We start from the raw sequence: 14321 nt of genomic DNA, 5'->3' as shown, positions 1-14321 counted from the left end.
TATAATTTCCTGCTTTTGCAGATGATTTAAACATTTATTTTCAATTTCCTACACGGATTTACATAAAATAATAAAAACCATTGACAAGTTCTCAAATATAACACACTTTGAAATTAATCTATCAAAATCCTATATTTTCCCAATTAATCCTGTTGGACATAAGGAGAACTATTTCCCAGTTTCTGAAATTAAAATAAATTGCTCACTTAATATCTATGAGTAAGTTTTGAGCATACTCAAGAAGCATTAATGAAAGAAGATTTGCAAAAAACATGGGCAGATATATTCAATATAAATAGATGATAAAATATAAGGCTCTCTTGCTTATCCAGAACAGCCATCATTAAAATTAATATCCTCCCTAGGACTGTTTACTACGTCAATACAATTTATTTTAATAATCCTAATAAATTCTTCTGTAAAATGTATGCATAATTATCAATGTGTATCTGGTACCCCAAAACAATCAGAGTAAGTTATAACAAAATGATCTTGCCCAAAGTCAGAGGTGGGCTTGGCCTACCAGACTTTAAATTATATTATGATATAAGTTATGCAAACAGGATTATTCAAATATCTAATTTTAACTGAAATGATACAGAGTGGACACCAATGTGGGTTAAGACGTTGTTTGGGCATATAAAAACACATAACATCAATCTAAAATTGCTTCCTTATATCAAATAAGAAAATATTTTAAAAAAATTAAACTCCAAAAATTATTAAAAGTCAAATTAACATATTTTAAAAGTTATTTAATTTTTTAAATGTAGAATGCTCCTTAGAAGTACTACAACCAATACACCTAAACCCAAAGCTTTAATCAATCTAAAATTGCTTCCTTATCTCAACCAAGAAAATATTAAAATCAAACTCCAAAAAATGATTAAAAGTCAAATTAACATATTTTAAAAGCTATTTCAATCTTTAAATCTAGAATTCTCCTTAGAAGTACTACAGCCAATACACCTAAATCCAAAGCTTAAAATTAACAACATGATGATTTATTTAAACCTTTATACTTTGGTGAGACATACTACAGTTTGGGACTTTTACATACTAAATAAACTTTCAATTCTGGATACTAGGAAAGCACTAGATTTACAGAAGAAATGTGACACTGTAATAATACTTATTAAAAGTCTCATTAATACAGTAACATATAAGAAACAAGTAAATGAATTAAAAATTATGATGGCAGAGCTACCAAATGCTACCAAATGTTATAAATTAACCTCTGCAATCAAATACCAGTCTTCCTTATTACACTGAAAATATTGGAATAAACAAAATATAAACATCATTCCAGAATAGAAACTGCAAGCAATAGAAGGTACAACTAAGCTTACTCCTTTAAAAAAAAATGTACACACAACTTATGATAAATAATAAGTCCGACCTTACACCTATGTCAATTAATAAATTAAAAAAAAAATTCTCACCTTTCTGTCTGTTCTGCACTTCAAAGATTGCAGATATGCTTCACATGCTTTGGAGCTGTAAACATGTATATAAACTATGGTGTGTGTTAAAAGTCAGGCTTGAGAAAATGGGCTACGAAAAAACAATGCTCTCATGGGAATTTGCAATTCTTCATATAACATTATAGGAGCTATCTAAACTAAATAAACATGTTAATTACTATTTTTGCTTTAATCAAGCTATATGCAACCCAAAACTGGCTTGACCATACTAAAGTATCATTGAATGGATTTAAAAATATGGCAATAAAATACATATCCTCACACAAAGTAATAATAAAAAAATAAAAATAAACTATCATACTTCCAGAAATAATTTGATCTCGTACTAAATAACCTACTAGAGGATTAAGTTAATCTAAAATGTATCCCAGTGCAGGAATTAGTAATACAAGTTTATATGCTTAATACAAACTCCATAAGATTAAAAAAAACAGGTAATCCCAAGGCCTGTGAATGTTTTAATAACATTTTGTATGCTTTTTGTCTTTTCTCTTAACCAAATTAAGAATTAAGGATTCTATTTATGGTGGCACTATATTGTATATAATTGTATTTTGTATGTTTAGCTTAACTTCCATTTTTATAACTATAAATGTACAAGCTAAATTTTTTTTTCTCAAGATAGGATCATAAATACTCAAATGTGACAATTCTGTGTATCTCAATAACTTAAATTTGCATTGTTTGTACACTGACATACCTCACTTTTCGTATATAGCTTGTTAAATTTCTTGTTTTGTTTGTATGTACTTTTAATATCTAAAAGAAATAAATATTACATATGAAAAAAGTCCAATTGTTATAAAGAAAGAAAACAAGTGTTCAATGTATAGTGCATGAAAAAACATCATTATGTTTTGTTTTCTTCTGTGTTAATGTATGTATACTTATGTCTTAAGTGACAATTTAGTAAAGATGATTAAAAAATGCCAGTGTTGTATCCTCTGTATAAAACTGCCATTGTTCTCTATTTCTTACATGCTATTTAGAGCAGACATCTGCTTGCTTTCTAAAGCAATGTCTACTTTTGTGAATTTAAAAGACTGCCTAGAACAACACTTGGAAATTAAAACAAGACTTTGAAAATAAATTCAAAAGCACCCTGCATCCTTCCACATCTCAGGTTAATTATATATATATATACCTATATACATATATATATGTGTATATATACTAACTCAAAAATCATGCAAGCATGGTTTAAGGGCAATTTTCTCAAACCCTAGAATTGTGACATCTTGCATAGCTGTCAATCCGATTGGTCTAGGACTGATAAGCGAATGGCCGTTTCACCGAATCCTAAACAGCTGGGCATACTTCCGAGAAAGTGCTTTTTACTGAAGAAGCACTTTTGCTGAAGTATGCCTGCAGGTAGAGGGAGTTGTGGGGGAGTGACTGTTGCAGAGATCGTACTACGGTGAGGATAAGGGAATTTTTTCCTCTTCCCCACTGTACTGTGAACTCGGAGTGAGAATATTAAAGTAGGGGGGTGTGGGGGGCACAGCCTCCCACATGGGGAGGTGCAGGGGGGCTTGCCCCCTGCATAAATGCTCTTTTCTTGTTTTTTTTTTTTTTTTAATGCACTTTAGCAAAAGTGCTTTTTCGGTAAAAGCACTTTTGTTAAAGTGTGCTCAGTGAAGTTGGATTTGGATTGTTGAAGTTTCATTCAACAGTCTTAGATCCATATATATGTTGCAGAAAAGAGGAAAATCCCAGGATGCAAAAAACTCCCTTACTAGCCTTAGTAAGAAGCTGAGATTCCTCATAAAATCCTCCAAAGCTAGTTATGAAAATAAAATTGCCAAAGATTCCAAAGACAACCACAAGGCATTCTATAACTATGTCAAGAATCGAAATGGCAATGCTCAAATCTGCTCTGAGCTGCAACAGAATGGCATTAAATATACTGATCCCAAGAATATTGCCAATATCCTGGCAGATCGATTCAATGCCAACTTCACCCCCTTCTCACCCCCTAAATGGCCCATCTCAATACAGGAAGATTGCCACATTCCAGTAATAAGGGCCACACAGGTAAAAAACGAACTCTCCAAAGCTAAGAATACAGCATCCATGGGACCAGATGACATCCTGGGCTGTGTACTACATGAACTACTAAATGAACTGGCACCTCACCTAAGTGTCATGTTTAGTTATACCCTCACCTCAGGCATCATGCCCACTGAGTGGCGCACAGCTACAGTTATCCCACTCCACAAAGGGGGATCCACCTTGGATCCCGGGAACTACCACCCCATCAGCCTATCAAGCCTGATCTGCAAGGCCATGGAACATATTATCATGGAACTTATAAACAAAGACATTGGCAACCTTAAAATACTGGACTCCACCCAGTTTGGGTTCATGAAGGGCCGATCTTGTCTCCTGAACCTGATGGACTTCTTCGAATCAGTCTCCAGAGCCGTAGATGAGGGTAAGGCAGTCCATACAGCTTATCTGGATCTTGCCAAGGTGTTTGACACCATCCCCCACTCTGGAATCATAGATAAACTTACTAAGCTGGGCATTTTTCATTACATCACTCGATAGGTTGCCAACTGGCTTACTGACAGAACCCACACTGTAAAAGTAGCTGACTCCAAATCCAGCTCCATACAAGTGACAAGGGGAGTACCTCAGGGTTCACTCCTGGGACCTCTCTTGTTTGGCATCTACTTCTCTGAAGTACAGGCCAACACTAAGGGACTCTGGCTAACAAAGTTCACAGATGACTGCAAACTGGGAGCCATTATTGAAACCCCAAATGATGTGGATACTCTACAAAAGGGCCTTACAGAAACAGATGCTTGGTGCCAGAGCCATGGGCTCCAGCTCAATGCCAAGAAATGTATAGTTATCCCTTTTGGGAAATAACATGTACCCATGAATTACCACATAGTTGGCAGTACACTAAACATCGAAAGTGTGATAAGAGACTTAGGGACACAGGTTGGCAGTGGTATCACCTTTAATATCTACATCGCCACAACAGTCAGGAAGTCCTTCTATGTGGCACACCTCATCACTAAGGGCTTTTCATCCAGAAAAAGGGAGGTCATTGTCCCACTGTACTCATCCCTCATTAGACTCATTGTAGAATACAACGCCCCATTTGATATGTACCTCTCAAGACAGCTGCAACAACTGGTAAGGTCATTAAAAGAATCACAGGCATAAAGCAGATGCCCTATGCTGACTGCCTTAAAAAACTCCAGCTAAACTCTGTTGCATATCGTCTACTCCGAGGCGATCTCTGCTTAACATACAAGGCCATGTCAAACCCAGAGCTGTTGGACATGCTACACTTAAAGAAATCCCAATCCCTCAGAGTCACACGCTCCTGGGATATAAACCTTTCCATCACAATAAACAAAACATGCTGGTGGGATTGGTTCCTGACCCAGAGACTCCCCAGACTCTGGAATAGACTGCCCACACATGTCAAGCAGAGTGCCTCTTTGGCCCTCTTCAGAAGGAACCTTGATGATTTGATGGGAGAAAGGAAATTCACCCTGGGGATCACGTCAGTTGCCCTGCAAGACAAGGGTCCAGGGAAGTAAATAGTGTGGGAAGAAATAGCCAGGGAATTGTTATGGCTAGGCTTGTATAGTCCCTAGGGCCGATAGCCTAGTACCAACCTATGAACCTATGAATCTATATGCATATCCATATATATATATATATATATATATATATATATATATATATATATATATATATAGCTATACATATATATATATATATATATATATATATATATATATATATATATATATAGATATGTTCATAGGTAGGTACTTGGCTATTGTCCCTAGGGTCTATATAAGCCTAGCCAAAGGTACCCCGGCTTTCGCCACCCAAGAAAATTATTTTCCTGTGCCACTGTCGAGCAGAGCCACAGAAGTGATCCCCGGGGTGAATTTCCTATCTCCCATCCAATCATCAAGATTTTTCTTGAAGAGTGCTAATGAAGAGCTTTGTTTGATATAGATTGGTAGTTTGTTCCAGAGTATGGGAAGTCTCTGGGACAGGAATCTCTCCCTCCAGCATGTTCTGTTTACTGTGGTGACAAGGTTTTGGTCCCTAGACTGTGTAGCTCATAGAGATTGGGATTTCTTTAAGTGGAGCATGTCTAAAAGCTCTGGGTTTGACATAGCATTGTGTGTTAGGCAGAGATTGCCTCTGAGTAGGTGATATGCAATGGAGTAAAGATACAGTTTTTTGAGATGGCCTGCATAGGGCATCTGTTTGAGGCTGGTAATCCTCCAGTTGTTGTAGATGTCTTGTGAGGTAAATACCAAAAGGGGCATTGTACTCCATAAGGGGTCTAATGAGTGACAAGTACATGGGAACAATGAACTCTTTTTTCCTGGATGAGAAACCTTTTGTGATGAGGTGTGCCACATAGAAGGATTTCCTGACTACTGTGGAGATGTGATTATCAAAGGAGAGACTACTGTCCACCTGTGTCCCAAGGTCTCTTATCACGCTTTAAGTGTTAAGTAGACTACCACCTATGTGGTAGTCCATGGGTACTGAGTTTTTACCAAAGGGATGACAATGCACTTTTTGGCATTGAGCTATATATAGTTATATATGTATATATGCAGGTTTATGGATATGGTGAGAGAGGACATGCAGGCGGTTGGTGTGACAGAGCAAGATGCAGAGTATAGGAAGAAATGGAAAGAGATGATCCGTTGTGGCGACCCCTAATGGTAAAAGCCAAAAGATGATGATATATATATATATATATATATATATATATATATATATATATATATATATATATATATATATATATATATACATACATGTATGTACAGATATACATATTTAGACATAGTTATAGTTATAGATATGCAGATATAGATAAATGCAGCCATTAAAGACAAGCACCACCAAACTGCAAGTAGTATAAAATGTTAATTTGAAACTAATGTAAATATTGTATATTACACATTGCTAGTTTATGCTAATATGCTTACACCGTTTTTTCAAAGTAACTCATCTGTGCTATTCTGTTATTGCTTACATTTCTATTTTTTTTTCATGTTTTTTTTTGCAAATTATTTTGAGTTTCATCCTGGCTGAAGCTTTAATTTGTCAAAATTGATCCAGTACCCAAAACCAGTAAAAGAATATAAACAAATAAAAATTGCAATCAGACACACAAACAAATGACAACACATTTGAATGAAAATAAAAGCAGGACTAAGCCTACCCATGCAAAATCCTACAGAACTGAAACTACCCCATTTAATGTCTAACAAAACTCTAAATTTACTAACTGTGAATGTAAACTACTACAGTACAGTACCTTAAGTTACTATTTCTACTGTCTATACATCTAAGTTAAATTACCAAATAGAAATTACAGTACTGTTGCTACTTCAGCAAGCAACCACAGATGATACCGTTTCTTTCGCTGTATGACACCTAATCCCTATGTCAGACATCTTTTAAACCAAAACCAAGTCTTTACACTGGAGTTCCAGCCTTACTGATAAACACACATATATCTATACATCTATATATAGCTATATATATCTATGGGTCCCTATCATTTGATCGAGTTTTCAGAAACTCAAAATCCATATGATTGAGACCATATGATTGAGATTTTGAATACACAAACTTTTGAATGCAGACAGCGGTTACATGTTTCCTCACTGTAGTACGATCTTGGAGTTGGTAAATAAAAATATGCAGAGGGTATGGTTTCGCTTTTATTTATTTATTTTATTTTTGATGTTCAAGTTTTCGGAAAGTTGATCATATAGTCTGTTTGATATTGTTTTCGAGTTTCTGGAAAGTCAATCATTCTGACATAGACACACACATACACACACACGCACATATATATATATATATATATATATATATATATATATATATATATATATATATCTTTGTATATATATATATATCTATCTATATATATATATATATGTGTGTGTGTGTGTGTGTTTATATATATATATATATATATATATATATATATATATATATCAACTTTAGTGCCACACAACTGTAACAAAAGTGTAATTCATTTCTGGCTGATACAGTCTACTAAAAAGTAGTGTGTGTGTGTGTGTGTGTGTGTGTGTGTGTGTGTGTGTGTGTGTGTGTGTGTGTGTGTGTGCATATGCATTGGAAACAAAAAACACTATCAACATGCCAGGAAATCAAGCCAGCATATTGAGTTCAATCTTGACAACTGAAACTATGATAATCTGAAACTATAAAAGGGTGTCTTGTATTTTCAAGGGCTGAGTCACATTTTGATCTCTGATTAGTCAAATGTTATGATCTTTTATGTCCTGTTAGATTCTAAACCATTATGTTAATCTGATGATCTAACAGTATCTCCTTCATTATGACAATATGACATGTTATTAGGATATCCTATATTAGGATGGTGTAGCACACAGACAGGATCTACTACCTTTTGATACAATGACATGTTGGTAGGGTATCCTATTCAGATGCCATAACACACAGACAGCCTGTCCTATCTTAAGATACTAAGACATTTTGGTCGGGCATCCTATATTAGGATGCTGTGACACATAGACAGGATCTCCTACCTTATGATACTATGACATGTTAGTACAGTATCTTATATTAGGATGCTATGACACACAGGATCTCCAACATTATAATACTATGACATGTTGGCAGGATATCCTATACAAGGATGCTATGACACACAGGTAGGATCTCCTGCCGTATGATACTATGACTTGTTGGTAAGGTATCCTATATTCAGATGCTATGACACACAAACAGGATCTCCTACCTTATGATACAATGAAATGTTGGTATGGTATCATATATGTGGACGATGTGACAGACATACAAACAGGATCTCCTCTCTTATGATACTATGACATGTTGGTAGGGTATCCTGTTTTAGGATGCAATGACACACAGACAGGATCTCCAACATTATGATACTATGAGATGTTTGTACAGTATCCTATATTAGGATACTGTGACATACAGGTAGGATCTCCTACCACATGATATTATGACATGTTGTTAGTGCATCCTATATTTCGATGCTATGAACAATGACAAGATGTCCTGCCTTATGATACTATATATATTTGTAGAGTATCCTGAATTTGGATGCTATGACACACAGACAGGATCTCCTGCCTTTGGGTACTTTGACATGTTAGTATGGTATCCTATAGTCAGATGCCATTAGGCTCAGACAGGATCTCCTTTCTTATGATACAATGAAATGTTGGTAGGGTATCCTGTATTTGGATGTTGTTCATAGGTTCATAGGTTCATAGGTTCATACTAGGCTATCTGCCCTAGGGCATTTATAAGCCTAGCCAGAATGTGTTTGGCTTTCGCCACCCATTTTAAATTTATTTTGCTATGCCCTTTTTCGAGGTTAGTATACTGTGCCTCTATCTAACAGTGACACAGAAGTGATACCCGGGATAAACCTACGATCTCCCATCCACTCATCAAGATTCCTCTTGAAGAGAGTCAATGAGGGACTCTGCCTAACCTGGACTGGGATTTTATTCCAGAGTGAAGGGAGCCTCTGGGTTATGAATCTGTCCCTCCAGCATGTCCTATTTATTTCAGTGCTGAGGTTCAAGTCTCTCGAGCGTAGCTCGATGGGATTTGGATTTTCTGAGGTGCAGCATGTCCATTAATTCTGGGTTGGACATGGCTTTATACGTCAGGCACAGATCGCCTCTGAACAGGCGGTATGCCACTGAGTAGAGCTGGAGTTTCTTTAACCGGGCAGCATATGGCATCTGTTTGAGCCCTTTGATCCTCTTGGTGAGGTACTTTTGGGGTCTTTCCAGTTGCTGCAGGTGTCTGGTAAGGTACATCCCAAAAGGGGCATTGTACTCAATTATGGGCCTGATGAGGGATGAGTAAAGAGGCACGATGACCTCCCCTAGTCTAGATGTGAATCCCTTCATGATTAGGTGGGCTATATAAAATGTTTTTCGAACCACTTTGGCCACGTGGTTGTCAAATGAGAGATTGCTATCAACTTGGGTCCCCAGGTCCCTAATTACTTCTTCTGTACTTAATGGATTTCCACCTATGTGGTAATTTGTGGGCACTTTGTTTTTGCCAAAGGGGATGACTATACACTTTTTGGCATTTAGCTTGAGGCCATGGCTCTGGCACCAGTTGTCTGTTTCTATGAGGCCCTTTTGGAGGATGCTTGTGTTGGCTGGAGAGTCGATTGTGGCACCCAGTTTGCAGTCATCTGCGAACTTGGTCAGCCACAGTCCTTCCGTGTTGGCCTGTACCTCCAAGAAATATATACCGAACAAGAGAGGTCCCAGGACTGAGCCTTGTGGGACACCACTTGTAACTGGTTTGGAGTCTGACATGGCTCCAGCAATTCTAACCATGTGGGTTCTGTCCTTGAGCCAGTTTGCAATCCATCTAGTGACATAGGGGTTTATATTTAAGCTGGTGAGATTATCTATAATGCCCGAGTGGGGTATTGTATCGAAGGCTTTTGCGAGGTCCAGGTAGGCTGTGTGGACCACCTTCCCCTCGTCAATGGTCTTGGTGACTGTTTCAAAGAAATTAACCAGGTTTAAGAGGCAGGATCTGCCCTTAACAAAGCCGAACTGGGTAGGATCCAGTGTTTGTAGGTCTCCAATATCTTTATTTATGAGGTCCATGATGATCCTTTCCATAGCTTTGCAGACCAAGCTAGTCAGGCTTATGGGGCGATAGTTTCCAGGATCCGTTGAGGCACCACCTTTATGGAGAGGGACCACTGTTGCTGTACGCCACTCTTTGGGCACATATCCTGTAGTAAGGCTGAGATTGAACAGTAGTTTTATGTTTGGGTTTAGCTCTTCTTTGAGTTCATGTAGGATGCAGCCCGGGACATCATCTGGTCCCATTGATGCTGTGTTTTTTGCTTTGGAGAAAGCAGCTCTTACCTGAGCATCTGAGATGTCAGGGGGGGCAGCACTCTGCTGGGATAGATATTTGCCCTTTTGGTGGGGAGGGGGGGGAGAAGTTTGCGCTGAACCTGTCAGCTAGGATGTTGGCAATGTATGTGGGTTCGGTGTATTTTTTGTCATTTTGGACTAATTCTGAGCATATCTGGGAATTACCACCCAGGTTCCTAACATAACTAAAGAAAGCCTTGTGATTATCCTTAGTGTCCTGTGCAATTTTTCTCTCGAAGCTGGCTTTAGACAATTTTATGTGTGCCCGTAGTTTTTTGCTAATACTGATCAGTGATGCCTTCCCTTTTTGGGATTTTGCTTTATCATTTAGTAGCTTCCTCCTTCTATTGTATAGTTTGTTTATGGCTGGGGTCCACCAGACAGGACGTCTGCCTTTGGAGGATTGGGTCTTGGTTTTATTTGGGATCGCATGATCCATGCATTCCTGAAGGTGTTCATAGAATGCATTTATAAAGGATTCTGCGGTCTGGGCCGTATTTTCCACAGGCCTGGGGGCTTTGAAGGATTCCACCTCTGTTTTGAGGAGTGTAAAATTTGCTTTAGAGAAGTTTTTCACTGTGGTTTTCTGGGCAGGGGGTGGGGTCGGGATGTGAATATCCAGTGAGATTAGTTTATGGTCTGATCTTACCAGTGAGGGATACACTTCTGGTCTGGAGCATAGAGTCCCCATGTTGGTGATGATCAGGTCCAGTATGTTTTCCCCTCTTGTGGGAGTGGTAACAAGTTGTTCCATAGCATTTGAGTTTATAAATTCTAGGAACCTTTGGGCTAGGGTGTTGGAGCTAGAGTAATGCTCCCAGTCTATGTTTGGGTAGTTGAAGTCGCCCAATATAATGGTGTTTGGAGAGACCTTCATATTTTCCAGTGTTCTCAGGAAGGCCGAGTGGGGTTCCTGGGTTTGGGAGGGTGGTCTGTAGCAGGCTATAAACTGGAAGGCAGTTTTACCCACTGTTAGTTGCACATGGATAGTCTCTGATGCTTCGTGCTTTGCCACCAACCTGGAGGTGTGGTTATCTTTGATGAATATCGATACTCCCCCTCCTTTTGTGGTTCGGTCCAAGTTTTGGGGCCGAAAAGCATGGTATGAGGTATAACCTGGTAGTGTTGGGGTGCTCTCGGCAGCCCTGAACCAGGTTTCTGTTACTGCACAGATATCGATGTTCTCCATGCTAAGGAGAGTTTCGAAAAGTGCATCTTGAGGTTTAGACTTCTGGCATTGAGTAGCATTACTCTTAGTTTCTTATCCCTTGTGATACCTATGGAGGTGGGTTTGTCTTTTGAGCCTTGCCTAAAAAAGGCACTATTGGGGTAGCAAGAGCCTTTGCCAATATCCGAAAGCCCAGGGGTGACAGGTGCAAGCCGTCCCTAGTGAAGCATTGTGGCTTGTCGAGCATATCATCCCAAGCTGACAGGCATTGGATCCCCTTTGAATGACACCAGTACTTAAGCCAATTGTTGAAATTGATCATCTTGTCTTCATATTGTGGCATCATTCTTGGTGAGGGTAAGATGCTACTCAAGGTCAGGGTCATAACGGCCTGGGCTACATGCTCAGAGAGCTCCTTTATGTCTCTTTTCATGTAGTCCAGGGAGGTACATCTCGGGTCATTCACACCAGCATGGACAATGACTGAGTCATATTTGTACTTGCCTTGGAGTGACCTGAGTGCTTGTGTTATGTGGCGGATCCTAGCACCCGACAGGCTGCTCACCATGACCCTCTCCTTGTTCAGCCTGGTGAGCGGAACGTCAGTGTGCCTGACGACAGAGTCACCTATTACAAATGTATCAGGTGTGTTGTTTATTCTTAAGGGCTGTGACTGTTTGGCACACTGGCTTTGTGAGATATGTGTTGCACGTGTTTTGTTTTGGGGTAGCAGCTGCTTGGGTGTCTGCTTTGGAGGTCTCTGCTGCTTCGGCAGATCTTTATTTAGAGCCTCTGAGTATGTTTTTGTGTGATTATGTGTTTGGTTTGCTGTCATGGTAGGTCTATGTGAGACTGGAATTGTAGTGAGTGTGGTTTCCTTCTCCTCCTGACTGGTTATGCCAGTACTGAGTTGAGAGAGCTTAGCCTCCATTTTGGCTATATGGTTGCATCTCTCACATGTGTTGGAATTTGTTGGGAGGAGGAGAGGGTTGTCTGTGTACATGAGGCAGTTGTAACATTGCCTCAAGATTCCCAGATTCACCAGCTGGACTGGAGAGGAGATTGACAACTGACCTTTGGACATGCTAGAATAATATTGGGAATTCCTTAATAATTGAAAACCAGGGCCAGTGGGGAGTGAGGGTGTAGTGCTTTTAATTTTTAGTGCTGACTTATATAATTGCTTTAGTGAGCAAGTGCCAGGTAACTTAAGTGCAATGTGTTACAGGTAACTTAAATGCAAAAACGACAAACAGTAACTTTCTTTCAAGTGAAACAAGGAAATAAGTACAGTAAGCAATGCAGATATCACTAGTGATCCACAGAAGCGCTGAGAAGCCACGTATTAGGTGGAATTAGCGTTCCAGGGAAATAACAAGCAAACAAACAACAAGCATATAAACAAAGCTATATTCAGCAGGCCTGGATCTAGTCTATGCTACAGCAAACAAGGTGTACCAATTTCAGTAAGATACAGTTCAAATATTCAGGCACTATAAACCTTTAACCAGAAAATCACAGCTTAGAAGGGCAGAGTCCAGCCTCTTCTCCCACAAGAGTGCAGACCACAAACCTTCTTAATGTAAAATAACTGGCCTGAAGCCCAAGTGCTTAAACCAGAACTAATACACTTTAAGAATAATTGTTGTGACATACAGGCAGGATTTCCATCCTTACAATACTATGACATGTTGGTAGGGTATCCTATATTAGGATGCTGTCACACAAAGGATCTCCTACCTTACGATACTATGCATGTTTGTAGTGTATCATATATTAGGATACTATGACACACAGACAGAATCTCCTACCTTATGATGCTATGACATGCTTTTATGGTATTTTATGTTAGCATGCTATGACACTAAGAGAGGATCTCCAGCCTTATGATACTACTACATGTTGTTAGGGTATCCTACATACTAGGATGCTGCAACACACCGACAGGATATCCTAGCTTATCATGCTACACATGTTTGTATGTTATCATATATTCGGATGGTATGACACACAGAAATAATTTCCTAAATTTTGATACTATGACATGGTAGGGTATCCTATATTCAGATGCCATTATACACAGACAGGATCTTCTTCCTTATGATACAATGAAATTTTGGTAGGGTATCCTATATTAGGATGCTATGACAAACAGAAAGGATCTCCCACGTTATGATACTATGACATGTAGCTACGGTATGCTATATTAAGATGCTATGACACACAGACAAGATCTCCAACATTACGATACTAGGATATGTTTGCAGGGTATCCTATATTCAGATGCTATGACATACAGACAGGATTTCCTACCTTTTGATACTAAGACATGCTGGTTGGGTATACTATTCAGATGCCATCACACACGGACAGGATCTCCTACCTTATGATACAATGATATGTTGATCGGGTATCTTATATTCTCCCTTATGCTACAATTGCATGTTGATAGGGAGTCCCATGTTAGGATGGTATGACACACAGACTGGATCTCCTACCTTACGATGCTATGACATATTGGTAGGGTATCCTCTATTGGGATCTAACACAAACATGCAGGCTCTCATAACTTACGATACTAAGACATGCTGGTAGGGTACCCAATATTAGGCTGCTGTGACATCCTGATAGGATATCCTACGTTATGTCACTATGACATGTTTTTATGGTATTTTATGTTCGCATGCTATGACACTAAGAGAGGATCTC

The sequence above is a fragment of the Protopterus annectens genome, chromosome 2.part1, assembly GCF_019279795.1.
Source record: "Protopterus annectens isolate FY-2018-M chromosome 2.part1, PAN1.0, whole genome shotgun sequence".
Classification (NCBI taxonomy): domain Eukaryota; kingdom Metazoa; phylum Chordata; order Ceratodontiformes; family Protopteridae; genus Protopterus; species Protopterus annectens.
Note: the sequence above shows the minus strand (reverse complement) of the source record.